This window comes from Carcharodon carcharias, chromosome 21 (assembly GCF_017639515.1).
Source record: "Carcharodon carcharias isolate sCarCar2 chromosome 21, sCarCar2.pri, whole genome shotgun sequence".
Classification (NCBI taxonomy): domain Eukaryota; kingdom Metazoa; phylum Chordata; class Chondrichthyes; order Lamniformes; family Lamnidae; genus Carcharodon; species Carcharodon carcharias.
The window spans coordinates 56,190,847-56,212,754 of NC_054487.1; the positions used below are offsets into that span (position 1 = coordinate 56,190,847).

General features: G+C 42.9%; 1 long non-coding RNA gene across 1 annotated transcript in view; it reads right to left on the minus strand.

Annotated features, from left to right (window-relative positions):
- Positions 1 to 8,957, minus strand: part of LOC121293274 — a 140,413-nt gene extending 131,456 nt beyond the window's left edge. The window contains exon 1 of the long non-coding RNA XR_005946473.1: positions 8,543 to 8,957. This is a non-coding gene — a long non-coding RNA (uncharacterized LOC121293274). The remainder of the gene's footprint in view (positions 1 to 8,542) is intronic.
- Positions 8,958 to 21,908: the final 12,951 nt, after the last annotated feature.

A 21,908-nucleotide genomic window follows, 5' to 3' on the forward strand; every position in this document is an offset into this window, starting at 1 on the left:
ATTGATCTGGTACATTTTGCACAATACAAATGCCAGCAGCTACAAGAAGAAATGGCAAAAAATTCAACACTACAGAAACTGTGGAAAACCATCACTGAAGGATGGCTTAATCCAATTCAACATGTCCAAGAACACGTGTAAACATTTTGGCCTATCAGAGCGAGCTAAGCATCTCCCAGGGGAGTTATTTTTAAAGGCAGGCATGTCATCATACCAGAATCTTTGCGACCTGGTATTCTTCAACAACTTCGTCACTCCCACATAGACATAGTTCAAACGAGAAGACTGGCAAGAGAGACAGTCTGCTGGCCGGGTATGAACAATGACATTGAAGTCATTATCAAGAAGTGCGAAGTATGGCAAGAGCATATGCCAAGTTAGCACAAAGCACCATTGATTCCATATTAAGTTCCCAGCCATCCTTGGTGCAGAAGCGCATCTGACCTCTTTCATGTCCAGCACTGACTTCATCATCATCAATTACTTTACCAAGTACCCCGTTATTTGACAATTGCGCAATACGTCCCGCACAATCGTCTCATATACTCTAAGTGTACCAACTGGGCACCATCCAGAATAAAGCAGCCCACTTGATTGGCATTCCATCCACCACTGCCAACATCCACTCTCTCCACCACCAACGCATGGTGGCAGAAGTGTGTACTATCTACAAGATGCACTGCAGCAACTCACCAAGGCTCCTTTGACAACATCTTCCAAACCCATGACCTCTACCACTTAGAAGGACAATGGCAGCAGATACAAAGGAACACCACCACCTACAAGTTCCCTCCAAGGCACACACATTCCTGACTTGGAAATATATCGCTGTTCCTTCACTATCGGTGGATCAAAATCCAGCAATTTCCTCCCTAACAGCACTGTGGGTGTACCTCTACCACATGGACTGAACTGGTTCAAGAAGGCAGCTCACCACAATCTTCTCAAGGGTAATTAAGGCAATAAAAATGCTGGCTTAGCCAGCGATGCCAACATCCCAAGAAATAATTTTTTTAAAGTGCTATTTTCAGTTTATTTGGTGTGCCTAGAGAGATCAGTACGGATAATGATCCACTATTTATTGTTAAGCCATTTCAAGATATGTGTGAGAAGTGGAAGTACTTCTTCTCCTCATTACCCTAGATCTATTGGGCTACCTGAATGAAAGATTCATACAATGAAATCCCTAATTCTCAAATGTAGACAGACCAAGCAAAATCTACACATTGAAATGTTACATCTGAGAGCAACATCTTTAAGTTTAACTATTCCATCACCAGCAGAACTCATGTTTGCAGACCAGTCTGTACCAATTTACCTATTCTTACTCATTCTATTATCTCAGCAGCTAGAGAGCAGCTTTTAAAACTACAGAAGAAGATGACCAATGTGCAAGATAAAAACACAGGTACAGAATTACCAAGTTTACAGTTGGGCCAGCAAGTTTACATCCAGGATCCCACAGAAGGTATATGACAACCTGTCGAGGTGACAAGGTTTGGCTCAGAACCAAAGTCCTATGAAATCATTACACACAAAGGTGCAACAGTGAGGTGTAACCGAGGACAAATCAGAACCTTTCCATCTCCTCAGCCACTGGGCAGCTCTATTGCATTGAGGACAAGATCCCAAATCCAATCAGGAACAACATCCAAGAATGACAATCCCACAATTCACTGTGAGCAATTAAAGAAACCTCCAGACAAGGTTACATTACAAGGTCTGGCTAGCCAGCAACTACCTTTACGTTTTAGTGACTTATAGATTCATCAGTTCTATGCACTTAAGTAATGATAACTAAACATGCACATGTATTGTAAAGTTATACTTCTTTGGAAGAGGGGAAAAGTATCTTTAAAAAGAAAGGGGGATGTTGTAATTTGCCTTTAAGGGATATGAGCATAGCATCATTAGAAGGGAAATGTGTCATGTGATCCAGTCTTAGTTTCAGTTTTGTTTAGAGTGGAGCACACACATCCAGCTGTGATGCCTTCAAGCTTTATACCAATGTATAAATGTTCTCATGTGCCGAGTCTTAATAAACGAACCCACAATGTGTTTACCTGATTCCTTACGTGTGATTGGTGCCTTGTGTCTTTTACAGCAAATATGCTCAAGAAAAGCTAAATGCTGGCCAGTTAAGGACCTCCCCCATGGAAGTGATGCAGTCTTCCCATCGGTTCGCCAATCAGTAGGTGAGACCCATGTAGGAACATTAAATCCAGCCACATGAGTCTTGCATGAAAACCTGCAGGCTTATATCATTTGCTATTATAGACACAGTGGAGATAGTGAGGTATTTGCCACACCTTGGGTGGAATTGTGTCGTTGCATCAAATATCCTGATGTTGGGACTGGAAGTGTGCTGAACTTCTGCTTGGAGGCCAGACAGCAGGCAACACATGTTTATGTGGCGGCCAGCCAATTAAATATTCATTGTGGAGGCTCCAAGTCAATTGTGTGACAAGGGCAGGCAGGAGGTCAATGACATCGCCGTTAGCCCATGCTGGGGTCGGAGGTTTAGGCACCATATTTAAACGGCACCCAGGCATACCCTCCCTACAATCCAGGAACACCAGTCTGGCTGTGTGAGTGGAGGCTTTGAAATTAAAACTGCTCCTGCAAACTGCCAATCCGACTCCCCTGGAGAACTGTAACTGCTGCTGCAACCACCTGCAGGTTTTGGGTAAGGTCTCAGTGCAGAGAATACGCTGCCCCATGGTTAAGCGATACTTCCCTGCAGGTTTTCCTCCAGGACATCCGGGAACAGTGGAAGGTCCTGTTTCCCAGCAATGGCATCAGGAGACTCTCCCACCTGACCAAGGCGCCCTGAATGGAGATTGCAGTGGAGGTTTTCAACCATGCGTCCGCAAGCGAAACTGGGTCCAGTGCCACATAAGGTCAATTACTTTGTGCACTCTGCAAGGGTAAGCGGCATGATGTAGTCACTGCAAGGCGGCACTCATGGTGGCATCAAACAATGTAAATGTGTGAGTGGAGAGGTATGCAGGCATGAGTTTGGGTTCTGGGCTTCAGCACTAGATGGAACATATGGACTGAACGATGTATGGGAGACAGTTCATGCTGTGAAAGTTATACCGGTTGCAGGAGAGTATTGTGTGTAATAATTACCAGAGAGGTGACACCAGCTGTTGTAGGCCTGCATGCTCTTAAAGGGGTATGCTCTCCATGAAATGATTCTCAATCCTTCTTTGAAACTTTGTTGAAAACATTGAGTTATCAGGGGGGAACCTCTCCACTGATTGGGATCATACCTGGCTAAAAGGAAAATGGCTGTAGCTGTTAGAGACCAATTATCTCAGTCTTGCTGCAGGAGTTCCTCAGGGCAATGTCCTAGGCCCAACCATCTTCAGTTGCTTCAACAATGATCTTCCCTCCATCATAAGGTCAGAATGGGGATGTTTGTAGATTTGAGACTGGAGGGAGTTGAGGTGCCTTGTCTTCCTCTTGCCCAGCCAACGTTGTATTGAGTCCATGGCCAGAGTGACAGCATGCAGGTTCAAGTGAAAATCTGGCAGCCACTGAGCGTTCTGCTAGACCTGGTTCCCCATGGTTATCACCAGCCTTCCAAGGAGGAAGCCGTGTGTTCACATGCCAGAGCTATGACAGAACTCATGGCTTGGATGGGCTGCTCTGCCGTTTACTCAAGGCTGTGCATAACTTCTGACATCTCTGCTAGATGTTCCACTGTGGATGTACCTACACCACATGGACTGCAGCAGTTCAAGAAAGCAGCTCAGCACCATCTTCTCAAGGGCAACTAGGGATGGGCAATAAATGCTGGCCCAGCCAGCGAAGACCACATCCCATGAATGAATAAAAAAAAAATAATAACTTAGCTGGAATCTTCCCCAACTGAACAGAAAAGCTTTGTAGTTTCCAGGCCTTCCACATACGAACAAGGAGTAGGCCATTTTGCCCCACAAGCCTGCTGTACCATTTAATAAGATCATGGCTGATCTGATAGTAACCTCAAATCTGCATTCCGCCTGCCTCTGAAAGCTATCACCCCCTTGCTAACCAAGAATCTATCCACATCTGCCTTAAAAATATTCAAAGACTCTGCTTCCACCACCTTTTCAAGAAAAGAGTTCCAAAGACTCACCACCTTCTGAAAAAGATTTGCCTCATCTCCATTTTAAATAGGTGACCTCTTATTTTTAAACAGTGACCCCTGGTTCTAATTTCTCCCATGAGAGGAAATATCCTCTCCACATCCATCCTGCCAAGATCACTCAGGATCTGATATGTTTCAATCAAGTTGCCTGTTACTCTTCTAAACTCCCGTGAATACAAGCCTTACCTGTCCAATCTTTCCTCATATGACAACCTGCCCATTCCAGGTATTAGTCTGGTAAATCTTATCTGAACTGCTTCCAGTGCATTTACTTACTTCCTTAAATAAGGTGACCATTACCATACGCATGCACTCCAAAATAGCACATTGTTGCCAGCTATTGTTTTTCATTATCATTCTTACTTGTAAGAGATGCTTTCAGTAAGAACACAGAGGTTAAGTAAAACAGTTAAGAAGTATGTTAATGGTAAGAAAACTTTCAACCAATCTATTTAAAGAAAGTTAGTGTTATTAATTACTTGTAATGATAGGACTTGTCCACTATAAAACTATAACATTCTTCTGATATATGATGGAAACATTTCCACAGTGGTGTGTTTTCTGAAGTTTTAAATGGTTGGGCAATATTGTGTTACTACTGGATGGGAGGAGTGAGCAAATGATCAAACTCCACTTCTCTGCAGGTCCTACCATTAATTTAAGCATTTAATTTTCTCACCTGGTCAATTGTTTACCTATACTTCTAGTAACCAGAAGAAAAGAGACTCTGACCAGGCTTCTTTCAAAAAATTCAGAATGATTAGTTTATTATAAAACAAAACTCTTTTAAAATAAATTTCAAGAATTGGCTGACATACAATTGAAATCCGGAAGTATGACTAACTAACCCTTTTAAACTTCCCCAGCACGTACACAAACAAACAAAAACACATAGATAGTCTCTGCAGAGTCGGGTGGATGGAAATTAATTTTCTTTTCCTTTCTAAGAAAGTTTAAGTTCAAAGAGGTTCGATGCTGTCAGTCGGAAGCTCCCTTGGGTGAAGAAATGCCGCTGGGCCCAGTAGATGTTGGTAAGCTCACCAGCAATGCTTCAGCATATTGGAGGGTATAGCTGACCAATTCTTCCTGTCTCAGCTAGCAAGTCCAGAATTATGCAAACTACCTTCAGATGAGGATTAGCTGGCTACAGGTCAAGAACCACCCACGGTTTCACAAAGCAGAGCGAGAGAGCAAGCTAGTCAGGGTAACCTTCTGTCCTCAGTCTTTCCCCAACAAGACTGAAAACAAAAGCACAGGTTCAAACTTAAGGTTTGCCTCTGCCATGTGATTGCCTTTTTGTTCTTCCAGCTTTTCATTAATTAAAGACCTTTGCAGTTCAAAACAAACAAACAACTCCTTCCTAAGTACCATATAGTTCAGCTGATTGCTTGGAAGAGGCCTGCTTGTTGACAATTCCAAGGTGAACTTATGGCCCTTTTTAAAAAACTCTCAGGCAACCTCTAATGTCCAAATAATGCAATGTCTTTCCATATTTTAAAAATTAAAATCAAGTTTAAAAAGATATGATTCTAACAATTGATAAAAGTTGACTGTTGCATATCCCATTATGTTATTAAGGATTATATTGAAAGTGGCTTGTCAGCACATAGTGCTAGTGAAAGAAGGAAAAACAATGGCAATTATATAGAACCTTTCACATTTTTAGGATGTCCCAAGAAATTTCACAACCAATGAAATACTTTGGAAATGCAGTTGCTTAAAAGCTAGCCAATTTGGATATAGCAAGGTCCCACTTACAACAAGAAACTTGACCAAATAATTTGCCTTCTGGCAGTGTCAGTGACCGTTGTCCAGGTTACCAGAAATATGTCCCCTCATACCCTTTTTTACAAATTTGATATTAATTTAATTTGTTTATTTCGAGGGTTGCTAAACAGTAATGAAATATTTCCTGGAGAAAAGGGAAATTTGAGAGGCTGCTTATCCCACTTGCCTCTTACAGAATGATGGAGGGTATTTAGTTATATTGATAAACATATCTTCTTAATGTAAGCAAACATATAGAAATGTTTGAATATTTGATAACTGTTATTAATTCCAGTTACAGTCTTAAAACCTCAAGGTCTATTTTTCACATACTTAAGCATGATTATGTACAACTCTATGTGTTAATATTTAAATAGTGGAGTTTTATGGACATTATTGGTTCCTACAGGAACAGTGTTTTTATTTCACTGCATTCTTTTAAATATACAACCATTTTTTCAACATTGTTATGCAGTTTCTTTGCCAATTCATTGGAACATTGCAAATCTCATAGTAATATAACTAACAAAACACTGCAAGTTTAAAAATAAACCAAAGCTATTTTTTGAAAATATCTAAAGACGCACATTTACAGAACTGCCCATAAATGGTTACTGTACTAAATAGGCTGTGAAGAGATGGGAGAATGGAATCACAGAGCAAGGAATAACCTGGCAGATATTCATACAAGTAACAGGATTTAGTAACAGCAATTGGAGGTTCTGGTCTCTGCTTGGTGCCGTTTGGAGACTATGCTCCATGTTATAGCATTGCAAGGAACAAAGGAGTATCCTGTCAAAATTGAGGGAAGTAACTCAGGAAACCATTATGATGTGTTAATATACATAGTTAGAATTTTTAATAAAGCTGCTATTCTAACAAATCTTCACTCCATTTAAAAAAGAAAATAGATCACCCTCGTAGCTTATCTTTGATTGGTAGAATAAGGCACCAGAGAAGGGCTTTGAAGCAGACAGTAAGAGATTCGATCAAATGTGTTTCCAAAGGGAACAGCTTAAGCAATCTGGCAAAAAGAAAAGCAAGTGGAGTGGATGGAGATCAATCAAAAAGTGCAAAGTTTCTAGAGGAAGTGTCCAGCCCTGTTCGTTAAATTATTCCATGTCATATAATTGGGTGGACACTGAGGCCTGAATTTTTCCACGTCGGACGTGCTCAGTGGAAGCAAGCGGGGGTGGGGGCGGTCGCAGAGCCAACCACTGCCCGCGATCAACTCCGCATCGCCATTTTATGCGGGCAGGCCAATTAAGGCCCGCCCAGCGAAATACATGTAATACGTAATATGCACGGAGCTGCCTCCAGGGAGATTGAAGCGCTTTTGAAATAAATAAATAGAATAAAGACTTAAAGAAACATGTCCTCTCATGTGACACACCGTTAGGTTGGATGGGCAGCATAAATTTGAAATTGATTAGTTCCTTAATGGCCTTATTAAGCCTTGTAATTATCAGCAGGCGCGCAGCCATTCCAGTGTGCGCCTGCCGAATGAAACATCGCAAGACAGCGCAATGATGTCAGGACGCATGCCCAACATCACCGCACATCATTTTACCCACTGGCGTGTCGGGCCTGACCCCACATGCTGACTGAAAAATCCTGGCCTTAATGTATTCACCTGAAATCCCACTCCCTCATATTTTAACAGAGATACTGCCCCATTAATTTGAAAATTACTACCTTCTCTACTAACTGGATGAATACCTTTAATTGTGTAATTTTACAGTTCTAATGTTCCTATGACTTGCACTGTAGTTACTATCATACCAAACTGTCATTCTAAATGAGACATGGAACCAACACTTTTACTACAGCTTATTTTATTTTGATGAACTGCCAATAGAGACTTGATGGACTTCATGTTGTTAATATTTAAGTTTCCCTCCACCAGCAATGTAGCGATGTTCCTCAAAAGAAACAAATAAAATTTACAACATATTTTCAGAGCAGAACACAGAAGTTCAGTACATTGTTTAAAGAAAAACAAGGCTGTGCTCTGGTGACCTGGACAACAGTTACTGACACTACTAAAAGGTAAATTATCTGGTCAGGTACCTCATTGTCAAAAGTGCAACCTTGCTATTTACAGATTGACTACTTTATAAGTGACTGCATTTCCAAAATATTTCACTGTTTTTTAAGCTCCTAATGATGTCTTTTTCCCCCCTTCACTAGCACTGTGGCTGGAGGGCCGCTTTTGTTATAATTCTTAGTAACTCTTCTGACCAGGTGAGAAGGGGTGAACTGGTTCCCCTTTATTCAACCTCCTCGGTTGGTCACTACAAAGCTTTAAGTTCCTTTTCACGAGGATATGCCTTTTCCAAATCAGAATGTATTTACGTATTTAAGCTGTGAACAATAAGGAGCCAATCAAGTGAGGTTTTCTTGAGTCAAAGAAAGAGAAATTTAGTAATCACTAAACCCAAGAAAAAAATTAAAACACAAAGTCAAACATTCGGCCCTCATGCAGTCATCCTGACATACACACGCACACACACACACATGCACACATCAGAAATAAGGGGAGTCCAATAAAGCAAAAGGTAAAATAATCTTCAGTTAAGTGTCCTTTGACTGTATTTGAGGTGTAGATTTTAAAATGCTTCAACCAGTTTGGCTTACCTGGTTTCTCAGATGTGGTCAGATGTAGAAGATTTGCAATTATATAAGATCTCAATTCCTTGGTAGGTTTCTGGGTTTCTGACAGAGTGAGCTTCTTGAACCAGGTGACACACTTATTCCAAAAGAGAAAGAGGGAGAGGGAACAACCCTCAGCTTGTTTCCTCTGCTGAAGACTTTCTTGACAATGCCTGTGTCACTCGCAATCTCTCTCTAGTGGCTGGCAGCCTTATCTTGAAACCTTACTTCACCCCTTGTGTATTTCCAAGAGGTTTTGTGTGTGTCTGTCTATGGCAGCCATTCTTTCAGTAGCTAATTCTTTGCATTTTAATGTATCTTCCATAGACAGTTACGAGTTTTGATGGGTATCTGGCTTTTAGGAAATGTCTCTCTCTTCACAGTCCACTGAGGGTGATTTGTTGGTTTCTTGCCTTCACCTTGGAATGCAGCCTTGCATTTCTCAGCCACTTGCTCTGTCTCTGTTCAAATTACAAAATTTCCAGTCAGTTTTAAGTTTGAAAAATCATATTTTCCAAAATAAAGGGGCATAGCCTCGTAACATACATAATGGAATGTGTAACAGTTAGCTTTTATTAATACTGCCCGGCAATTAAAACTCCAGAAAGCACACCACTGTGGTAATGTTTCCATCATATACAAGAAGAATAATATAGTTTTATAGTGGACAAGCCTATCATTACAGATAATTATTAACAACTTTTAAAAAATAGATTGGTCGTAAGCTTTCTTTCCAGTATTGTACTTACTTCCTAATTGTTTTCCCTAACCTTTGTGTTCTTCCTGAAAGCATCCCTTACATGTAAAAATGATAATGAGAGACAATAGCTGGCAACAAGGTCCTGTTTTGGAGTGTGTGTGGAGGACCTGGGAATTGCAGAGGTTTTTTTCTTCAAGTGGGAAAGATTTATAAGATTCCAGATAAGTTTTTAAGTTCATCTTTATTTGAGAATGGTCTTAATGAGTGATTATTTATGTCAAATAAAAACATAATAACATAAGAAATAGGAGCAGGAGTAGGCCATTTGGCACCTCAAGCCTGCCCCGCCATTCAATAAGATCATGGATGATCTGCCCCAGGCCTCAACTCCTCTTTCGTGCCAGCTCCTCATAGCCCTCAACTCCCCGATATTTCAAAAATCTATCTACCTCCTCTTTAAAGCTTTCAGTAATCTAGCCTCTGCAACTCTCTGAACTAGAGAATTCCAGAATAGGGCTACCCTCAGAGAAGAAATTCCTTTGCATCTCAGTTTTAAATGAGCGTCCCTTTATTCTGCAACTATGTCCCCTCGGTTGAGCTTCCCCCACTAATGGAAACATCTTCTCAACATTTATCCTGTCAAGCCCCCTCAGAATCTTGTATGTTTCAATAAGATCACCCCTCATTCTTCTAAACGCTAATGAATAATGGCTTAACCTGTTTAGCCATTCTTGAAATGTCAACCCCTTCATCCCAGGAATCAGCCTAGTGAATTGCTTTTGAACTGCCTCCAATGCCAATATATCCTTTCTTAAATACGGGGACCAAAACTGTACACAGTACTCTAGGTGTAGCCTCAGCAACACCCTGTATAGTTGTAACAAGGCTTCCCTATTTTTAAACTCCAACCCCTATTTGGAGGAGGTTGTTGAAAAGCAATTGGAACTGATTCTCCCAAAAGCAATAAAAATAGTTAAGTAAATTGATTTGATGTCTATTTCTTAGAAAAGTAAATCAGAGGTAAGTGAGCTCTAGGTAAGTGAGGCTAAGCATTTTGTAAGGAAACATTACATTAGGTTCTGCACAATATCTTATTCCGAAAGGGTTCTGTGCACAAGATGGCTTGTCCCTTTAAGGCCACCAAGTCTTCTCACATTACATTACATCACTACCTTAAGGTCTAAAGGACCTCACAAGAAAAATCTATTTACACAAAATATTGGATAACACAAGGATACTAAATTGTACTAGTGGTAAAATACACTTTTCAATATAATGTGCATATCAGCAAGATATCTCAAATTCAGAATTACCTGGAAAAACTCAGCAGGTCTGGCAGGATTGGCGGAGAAGAAAAGAGTTGACCTTTCGAGTCCTCATGACCCTTCGACAGAACTTGAGTGAGTCCAACTCACTCAAGTTCTGTCAAAGGGTCGTGAGGACTCGAAACGTCAACTCTTTTCTTCTCCGCCGATGCTGCCAGACCTGCTGAGTTGTTCCAGGTAATTCTGTTTTTGTTTTGGATTTCCAGCATCCGCAGTTTTTTTGTTTTTATCTCAAATCCATCTCCACTTCTCTTTAGAAACACAGCAGTTCAGTGAGATAGCAATTTATATAATATACAGCAGTGCAGGATTATCGATTCCCAGTAATTATATTAGCCCATCATCAGTACAGCCATATAATTGTGACAAGGCATCATAGAAACATAATACCATCAAATAGTGCAGCACAGAAGGAGGCAATTGCGCATTGCTAACTCGTTCAAAGAGCAATCACGTTAGTCCCACTCCACGGCTCTTTCCCCATAACCCTGCAATTTTTTCTCCTTCAAGTATTTATCCAATTTCCTTTTGAAAGTAATATTGAATCTGCAACCACCACCCTTCAGACAGTACATTCCAAATCCTGACTGTTATATAGATCCAAGCCAGATGGTGAAGTACGAAACAAGACAGACCTTTTCTTTGATAGCATGTTTATTCATAGGATCAGCATCACAGATTTGTGTGTCCTAACTGTCAAACCCAGTGCACCAGCTGACTCTCTTTTGCGTACCAATAAAAATAAATAACAAATAAACTAATGAACAAACTAACAGCCCCTTTTATACTCTTGAGTAAACCAACAGAACAAAAATAAACTAATTAACAATGAGCTAATCAAATTGAAAGAGCCTCAAAGGAGCACTGTAACAAAAGACAAAACTTTTAATGATACTGAACTAAACAAATTAAAAATTGTTTCCAGGACTGTTACTGACCTCATCTCCTCTGGAGATCTTCCTTCCACTGTTTCCAACCTCATAGTCTCCCAACCTCAGACAGCCCGCTTCTACCTCCTACCCAAAATCCACAAACAGTACTGTCCTGGCAGACTGATCGTGTCAGCCTGTTCCTGCCCCATAGAACTCATTTCTTGGTATCTTGACTCCATTCTCTCTCCCCTTGTCCAGTCCCTTCCCACCTACATCTGTGATTCCTCTGACACTCTACATCATATCAACAATTTCCAGTTTCCTGGCCCCAACCGCCTCCTCTTCACCATGGACATCCAATTCCTCTACACCTCCATCCCCCACCAGAATAGTCTGATGGCTCTCTAATTCTTCCTCAAACAGAGGCCCGAACAATCCCCATCCACCACTACTCTCCTCCGTCTGGCTGAACTTGTTCTCACACTGAACAATTTCTCCTTAAACTCCTCTCACTTCCTCCAAATAAAAGGTGTGGCTATGGGTACCCGCATGGGCTCCAGTTATGCCTGTCTCTTTATGGGGTATGTGGAACATTCCTTGTTCCAGTCCTACTCCGGCCCCCTCCCACAACTCTTTCTCTGGTACATTGATGATTACTTCGCTGCTGCTTCATACTCTCGTCTGAACCTGGCAAAGTTTATTAATTTTGCTTCCAATTTCCACCCCTCCATCATTTTCACATGGTCCATCTCTGACAATTCCCTTCCCTTCCTTGACCTCTCTGCCTCAATTTCTGGTGATAGACTGTTCACCAATGTTCATTATAAGCCTACCGATTCCCACAGCTACCTCGACTACAGCTCCTCACACCCCGCTTCCTGTAAGAACTCCATCCCATTCTCTCAGTTCCTTCGCCTCCATTGCATCTGTTCTGATGATGCCACTTTCAAAAACAGTTCCTCTGACACGTCATCCTTCTTCCTTAACCAAGGTTTTCTGCCCATGGTGGTTGAGAGGGCAGTCAACCGTGTCCGGCCCATCTCCTGTGGATCCACCGTCACACCTTCCTCTCCCTCCCAGAACCAGGATATGGTCCCCCTTGTCCTCACTTATCACCACACCAGCCTCCGCATTCAAAGGATCATCCTCCACCATTTCCGCCAACTCCAGCATGATGCCACTACCAAACACACCTTCCCTTCACCCCCCCCAGCAGCATTCCACAGGGATCATTCCCTCTGGGACACCCTGGTCCACTCCTCTATCACCTCCTACACCTCAACCCCTCCCACGCACCTTCTCATGCAACCGCAGAAGGTGCAACACCTGCCCCTTTACTTCCCCTCTCCTCACCATCCAAGAGCCCAAACACACCTTTCAAGTGAAGCAGCATTTCACTTACACTTCCCTTAATTTAGTCTACTGCATTCACTGCTCCCAATGCAGTTTCCAATACATTGGAGAGACCAAATGCAGACTGGGTGACCGCTTTGCAGAACACCTTCAGTCTGTCCACAAGCATGACCCAGACCTCCCTGTCGCTTGCCATTTCAACACACCACCCTGCTTTCATGCCCACTTGTCTGTCCTTGGCCTGCTGCATTGTTCCAGCCTTCCGGACTGAATTTGAGTTCAACAACTTTAGATCATGACTCTCTCCTCCATCCCCGCCCGCTTTCTGATCTCCCCCCCAACTTTTTTTCCCAATAATTTATATAGATTTTTCTTTTCCCACCTATTTCTATTACTTTTAAATGTATTTCCATCCATTGTTTTATCCCTACCTTTTAGTCTATTTTGATCCCTTCCTTTCACCCACTAGGGCTATCTGTACCTTGCTCGTCCTGCTTTCTACCCTTAATTAGCACATTCCTTAGATAATATCACCACCTTCAACACCTCTTTGTCCTTTTGTCTCTGACATCTTTTGGCTATCTCCACCTATCACTGGCCCTCTATCCAGCTTTACCTGTCCCACCACCCCCCCCGCCCTTAAACCAGCTTATATTTCACCTCTTTTCTATTTTTACTTAGTTCTGTTGAAGAGTCATATGGACTCCAAACGTTAACTGCGTTCCTCTCCACAGATGCTGCCAGACCTACTGAGTTTGTCCAGGTATTTTTATTTTTGTTTTAAACAAATTAAAATGTTGTTTTGAATGGTAATGAGGCACTCCAGAGACTCTCTTTATAAGCACTCTCAGTCCTTAATCAAACGATGCCCATCACCTGTATTTTTAACAACATAACCAACCAAGCATTAACACTAAGTGCTCATTGCCCAAAGAAGTTCTTCCTCTTGTCGCATGATTTTTTTTGCCAATTATGTTAAATCTGTGCTTCTGATTCTTCATTTGTTAGAAACAGTTCTCCTTCCCAACTCCTTCCTCCACCCAACCTCTGAGAGCTGTTTCGCAGCAAAGCCATGTCCATGAGGATCCACCGAGCATGCCATGGATGTTTCCCCGGTGTGCCATTGCTTCCGGCCTCCAGCATCTTCTGCTCCTCGAATGTCCCAACTTCTGTATGTCACACTTGTCAAGACGTGCTCTACACCGGCTTGAGCAGATGATCCAGCATGGGGGGTGATGTATTACAATGAGGATCCCGATGTCTGAGATGGCAGGGAACACAGCCCGCCATCAACAGGCTGAGCAGACAATCGCAAACTGTTTTCACAACATTGTGAAACCAATTTTTGGCCTTCTTGTCATATTGTCCACTCGCGCCACCAAACACACCCAACACCAGTGGGCAGGGACAATTCCACCCTAGCTATTAATGCCAAATTGTTTTTTTGTTACTAATTGAATTAAATCCTACCAGCTGCCACGATGGGATTTGAACCCATGCCTCTAAAGCCTTCACCTAGGCCTCTGGATTACTAATCCAGTGATATTACCACTACGCCACCATCTCATCTTTGTCCTTTAAAATTGTACCTTTTAGCTTGTTTTGTCTCTCCTATTCCTCCTACCAAAATGTATCAGCTCACACTTTTCTGCATTGAATTTCATCTGCCATGTGCATGCCCATTCTAGCAGTCCTCTTGAAGTCTATGACCACCTTCCTCAGTGTTTACTACATTTCCAAGGTTTGTATCTCCTGCAGACTTTGAAATTGCATCCTGTACTCCAGAGCCCAAGTCCCTGTTGTCTATCAAAAACAGCAGTGGTCCCAGTACAGTGAACACCAGTGTAAAACTCACACCAATGTGAAAAACAGCCATTCACCATAACTCTGTTTTCTATTCCTTTGCCAATTTTGTATCCATGCTGCTATAGCTCCCTTTATGCTACGGGTTCAATTTTGTCATCGTGCTATATGTGGTACTTTATCAAATGCATTTTGGAAGTCCATATACCCCACATCAAGTGTACGTTATGGCCAGGACCTCTCCCTCGTCAGCAGGCTCGGCGGGGGCAGGTGGAATTGGTCGGGAAGTCGATTGCCGCCCACAGTCAGGGCCGGACCATGATTTCACACTGGTGGGCTAATTAAGGCCTGCCCTGCGAGAAACGCATGCTTTAGCGCTTAGCACTACCTGTGTGGGGGGGGGGGGGGAGAGGATAAGGGCGCAAGTTCACGCATGCACGCAGGGGTGCGCCAATTCCTGTGTGCGTGCTCCAACCAAAATATCTCACGAGTGTGCAATGGCATCAGGTCTCTCATCCAACATCATTGCGCGTCATCTTACGCTCGAGTGGGTCAGGCGTGTGCCCGCCCAGTCAGCGAAAAATCCTGCCCTATCATTCTACCCTCTCTGAGAAAAATTGGTCTGACGAGCCTTTCCAGATCTGTCTGTTTCCAGCACCTAACTATGACTAGTTCAAGAACTGCATTAGAGGAGGTGACCAGTCATTGTCTATCACAGAGGCACTGAACAAAGGCGAAAAAGACACAGCTAAAAGATCAGGTTTAAAGAACGTTACTTCAAAAAATATGGCTCAGGCTTTTACGGCCCTGCCTCAGCGTGTCTCTCCCCGGCGGATGCATCAAGCCATTTAAATCAAGTTCGGCGGGAGCACAACATCCAAACCGGGCGGGAGGGGCCATAAAATACTGGGCAAAGAGTGACAAAGCAACACTTATAGTGCTGAAACATAGGGTAGAATTTTCGGGTCGGCGGGCGACCATGATTGGTGGGCCAGGGAGCGACTGGGGAACAGGCTACCGACAACGATCAGCCCCCAACCGCAATTTCACACTGGCTGGCCGTAGCATGAAAGGCGCGCTGGAAGGCTCAGCGCTGCCAGGGTGGGGGCGGGAGGAGGGCGGGTGCCAAAGTCAGCTTGCACGAGAGGAAAGCTCCCTGAAGGCAGGGAGCTGCCTCAGGGAGCTGAGGGATTTAAAAGCAATATAACCAGGGTGTCAGATTGGGAAAAACTGTCCAGACGGCAGAATGAGACACCTCAACATACAGAGGACGAAAATGTTGTCAAATCATTTAAATCTTTTTTTCAATTAATCACAGAGACCTCATCCCACCTTTAGATGAGGTTTCCTCAAAAAGGCCAAGGCCACCTGGCCAATTCGCCCGCCCGCCAACCGTAACGTTGGATGTGGAAAAAAAATCACCGTCAATTACTAGTTTAATGGCCTTAATAGGCCTCTTAATTGTCGGCAGGCACGCTGCCGACTCTCGCGCGCACCAGCTGACCGAAATATCGCGCAAATGCGTGATGCTGTCGGATGCGCTTGCCCAACATCATCGCACACCATTGTTCGCTCGAGCATGTCGGGCACGTGCCTATACGCCAAGCGGAAAATTCTACCCATTTTTGGCATCTGTTTACTTCTTTTTAACTATTTTTTATTATCAGGTTATGATATTTGTGATCTGAAAGCAACTTTAAAAGCGATGGTATTTTACTACAGTACTTACATCACTTGTGAATTTCTGTTCTCACCTGAGCTGGAAAATTGAACCCATTTTTGGCATCTGTTTACTTCTTTTTAACTATTTTTTATTATCATGTTATGATTTTTGTGATCTGAAAGCAACTTTAAAAGCGATGGTATTTTACTACAGTACTTACATCACTTGTGAATTTCTGTTCTCACCTGAGCTGGAAAATTGAACATTTGTCCATTGTGAGCCTGCATTGTCAATGTCACGCACAGGTACAGCACAGCCCGTTACATAATCGAGCTCATTTTATCCCAATTATTGGTCAAATGCATTTAACCATCATAGCTGGTAGATAGAAAATTTCCACCCCAGCAGTGTGAAGTGGTTATGACAGGTAAGAATGTGCTAACCCAGTTCACTAATTCAATGCAGACCCTGTTCCCCGGACATGAATGCTGAATTTGCTGAAAGATTGTGAGTGACACAAATGTAAAAGGCGACAGGATTGGCTGGCTTCCAAGTTCTTTAACTTGACTATTGAGGCCAACCCTTTGAAGAATTTTGTGTAATTAATATTCCTCAGCAACAAAACTGGAGAGGGCAATAGAAGTGGAGGAACTGGATCTCAACAATACTATTCTGCTCAAGGCAGAACAAGGTGATTTGCATTCAAACACAATTGTTACTTTGCTATGTTGCCCAACCAGAAAAATCAAAAATAAACCCAGTGTAAAGATCAACCTCAGATTTATAGGTTATTAAAAGCTCAAATGAAGGTGTAGCCTGTACACCAATTTATAAGGTACATTAACATTACATTTTTGTGATTCCACTAACATCTCCAACTCAGTTTGAGAAACATTTAGAATATAATTCTGAATACAGGATATGCTGGGACATTCAGAGGTTGAAAGCTGTTGTGATGACCAGTCATCAAAGAGTTGACAATGCTGCTGCTGACAATGCAAATGAATTTTAACGCTATCTAACATGAACAGCAAAACAAATCCTGAACAGTGACCATGTACTACTGTAGCAGCAAGACTCAGGCATCGTTTGCCAAGAATGCGTGAGGGGAAAGACTTTGCATCCTACTGACACAATATCTGGAAATTCTGCAATTGTTTTTGGTAACGCATACAATACAAAAATCCTTTACTGCCCTGCGTGACTTTTGGAAGGGTTTGGGAGAATTTCCATTTGTTCGAATGTGGGTGTTTGGTGAAAAAAAAGAGTTTTAGTAAGATCAGAGGTTTAAGAAGAACAAACTTGCATTCTTATAATATAAGAACATAAGAACTAGGAGCAGGAGTAGGCAATTCAGCCCCTCGAGCCTGCCCCGCCGTTCATTATGGTTATGGCTGATCTAATTTTGGCCTCAATCCAATTTCCTGCCCTCTCTCCATAACCTTTCAACCAGTTACTAATTAAAAATCTGTCTATCTCCTCCTTAAATTTATTCAGCGTCCCAGCATCCACTGCACTCTGAGGTAGTGAATTCTACAGATTCACAGCCCTTTGAGAAAAGTAATTCCTCCTCATCTCTGATTTAAATCTACCACCTCTTAGCCTAAAACTATGGCCTCTCATTCTAGAATGTCCCACAAGGGGAAACATCCGCTCCGCCATCTACTTTGTCTATCTCCTTTAGCATCTTTCACAGTGTCACGCCCTGCCGGTGAGTTCCGCATCAAGCAGTCGGTGAGATTCCAACTTCTGGACCCACCGTCGCTGCGTGCCCAATAATATGCTAATTGCCTCCAATTAGCGGCAAGGGCAGGTTACAGACCATCATCCCACCTAACAACTGCTGGATGGCGGGATGTCTGGTTTCGGAAGCTACAGGACAGGCTGGAACAAGGTCACAGCCAGCACATTAAAGGGCCTCCTGGCACGGGACAGTGTCAGGCAACCAATCAGATGATCACTGGAGAGCAGAAACTACACACAGTGAAGATTTGTGAATTTCCCAGTCTAACCAGGTAAGTCATTTTAAAATCTAGCTAATCTCTGCCAACCATGTCAATCTTCACTGGTGGCTCAACATTTAAAATTCAGCGGGTCTCCCACCTTTCGGCATTGAGGAGCTGCACATGTATTGCCATGTATAGATGGCTGTGCCATTGGATGGAGGAGAGAAACATTCTAGAAGAGGTGAAGCTGCCTCCAGGTTCAGTGAGACTGCCTTTGGTCCTTTCCTGCATGCAGTACATGCTGGATGTGATCAGCTCATGCAGAGCACTGGGCAAAAGAGGAAGACCAGGCAGATTCGTGCTGCATGGGAAGAGGCGACTGACAAGGTCAATAGTGTTAATGTGTGTGGAGGACCTGGTCCCAGTGCCACAAAAGTCTCAATGACCTCATGAGGTCCGTTGCAGTTAGCTAAATCTCTGCCTGCCCCTTGGGGCAGAATCTGCATCTCCTCTGAGAGTTCCTGGGTTCCTCTTGGCCCTCAGGGTCCAGCACTGCTCTGTCCCCTTCCTGAGGAACCACAGCATCCTGAGCCTCCTTTTGTTCCCTTCTTCCTCTCACCCTTCTCCTCTTCCTCCTTCTCGCTGGAGATTGTGTCTGCAAATGAGACAACAATCCCCAACTGTCTCAGACACATTTCACCCCTCACCCCTCGGTGACGGACAGGAAAATATTCAATCAAAAGAGCCCTCTGAATCAGAGGAGAGTCCTCCTAATGAAAAAATATCCAAAAGGTTCCTCTGCTCATTCATATGAGCAGTCCCTGCAGTCAATGGAGTTTGAACTGCAAAGATGAGACTCTGGTCTCAGCTGCAGTTTTAAAACCTGCCCAAACAAGATTGCTCTTAAAAAAAACGGATTCCCTACCTGTTATGAATCTCACCCTGAAGGCTTATTATTGCCTTCTGACTGTACTATTGCAGTGAGAGGGTAGTTAATTAGCTAAATTGTCTTTTAAATTTATATTTAAATAATGTGGGCGGGTTCCCAATTTTTTGACCCGCCCACGTGCTGTATTATCAGAAAGCAGCATGATGATATCATAAATGGTGCCTGACATTATCACACCCCATAATACGCTCCTCAAAGCAGGAAAAGGTCCCAATCTCAAAGCATATTATTCAAGTCTGGTGTTTGAAAGTGCATTATAGCCAATTAAGTACTTTTGAAGTGTATTCACTGTTGTAAAATATTAAAAGAAATTTGCCCAGTGAAAAACCTCACAAATATTGTTGAGATAATGACCATATGTTTTAGTTTCTAATAATGTTGGTAGAGTACACGCATAGACCAGCCTGGAGTCGGGTTTCACATATTTGCCGCTTTTGCTGCCAACCCGACCCTATCTGCCTGTTGTGTTGGGGAGTTAATATTTTCCCGATTAAAGATCAAAGGGACAAAATTTGTCAAGAACTGTGCTTGGCACACGGTCGCAATGTATGATCACCCTACAAACCTTGTGCTGCTTCCACATCTACCGTATATGTCAATGTATAATTAGACCTCTGAAGCCTCGAAAAATCCCTTCAAAAACAGGGGTCAACTTATACTCCAGGTGAAATGCTGGCATGGGTATGGGTGGTCGCCATTTTGAAATATAATCGGCATCTGGTGCAAAGAATGGGCGTGTCTTAAATGCCCGAACACCTGCACAACATAATCCGTATTGCCTGCTTGATCCCTTATGTCTGGTTATTAAGTACCGATGAGTCAAATATGAAATTGTGAGGTGAAAAATTGAGGCGGAATACAAATATGAGTATAGCATGTCATGGCTGAAAAAGGGCAGGTGGCGGTTGACTTATATGCCAAGTATATGCAAAAAAAAAGATTTTGGGGGGCAGGAAAATGGGGCTGTCTTATATGCCCGGTCAATTTATATGCTGTGGTTAGCTCAGTTGGCTGGACAGCTGGTTTATGATGTAGGGTGATGCCAAAAGCGTGGGTTCACTTCCTGTACTGGCTGAGGTTATCCATGAAGGACCTACCTTTTCAACCTTGCCCCTTGCCTGACGTGTGGTGACCCTCAGGGTAAATCTCAGCACCAGTTGTCTCTCTCTAATGAAAAATCAGCCTCTGGGTCTGCAGTGACTTTCATTTCGATTTACAGTTAATTATTTAAGTGCAGAGCCCAGCACGGAATGTGCTGCTGACTGACTGTATGCTTAACAGAAGGCCCAGCAGTGTGCATGTTTCAGCTGCTTGCAAGTCCAAAAGGCAATTGGCCCCTCGTAAAGGGAAGCTGGACTCATTGTACAGACCTGTGGCAGACTGTCTATTGGAAGATTTAGAAGTTACAGCACAGAAACTAATGCAACAGTCAGGACAGAGGCCACCGAGATTTCCTGATCTGATCTGCTGGAGACATAAGTCCAGGACATGAAAAGCAATGCTTTGTCAGGGACCAACAAGGCCCACAAAATAAGCAAATCTGAGAAGGAAGTGGGAACAGGTGGCCAAGGAGGTCAATACCCAGAGACCTTGCAACAGTTCTGGGAGAACTTCAATGACCTTACACAAGTGGTCAAAACCACTGAATACATCTTCACATGACATCTAATACCCACTGCATCACCAAGCTCTCATGTTGCTCAATGCACCATCACTCGCATCAGCAATCTCCATAAGACCATAAAATGTAGGAGCAGAAGTAGGCCATTCAGCCCATCAAATCTGCTCCACCATTCAATGAGCTCATGGCTGATCTGATAATCCTCGATTCCACTTCCCTCCCTTTTCCCTGTAGCCTTTGGTTCCCTTACTGATTAAAAAATCTGTCTATCTCAGCCTTGAATATATTTAATGGCCCAGCCTCTACAGCCCTCGGCGGTAAAGAATTCCACAGATTCACTAGCCTCTGAGAGAACAAATTCCTCATCATCTCTGTCTTAAATGGGTGACCCCTTACTCTGAGATTATGCTGTCTGGTCCTAGACTCTCCCACAAGGGGAAACAACCTCTCAGTATCTACCCTGTCAAGCCCCTTAAGAATCTTATATATTTCAATAAGGTTGCCTCTCATTCTTCTAAACTCCAATGAGTACAGGTCCAACTTAATCAGCCTCTCCTCATAAGAAAATCCCTCTATACCCAGGATTAGCCTAGTGAACCTTCTCTGGACTGCCTCCAATGCCAGTACATCTTTCCTTAGATAAGGGACTAAAAGTGTTCATGGTATCCTAGGTGTGGACTAACTAGCGTCTTGTATAGTTTTAGCAAGACATCCCTATTTTTATACTCCATTCCCTTTGAAATAAAGGCCAACATTCCATTTGCCTTCCCTATACCTGCTGAACTTGTATGTTAGCTTTTTGTGATTCATGCACAAGGATCCCCAAATCTGTGCTGCAGCTTTCTGCAGCCTTTTTCCATTTAAATAATATTCAGCTCCTCTATTCTTCCTTCCAGAGTGAATAATCTCAAATTTTCCCACATTATATTCCATTTGCCAAGTTTTTGCCCACTCACTTAACCTGTCTATATCCCTCTGGAGATTCTTTGTGTCACCCTCACCGCTTGCCGTCCCACCTACTTTTGTGTCATCTGCAAACTTGGCAATAGTACATTCACTCCCCTCATCCAAATCATTGATATATATTGTAAATAATTGTGGCCCCAGCACTGATCCCTC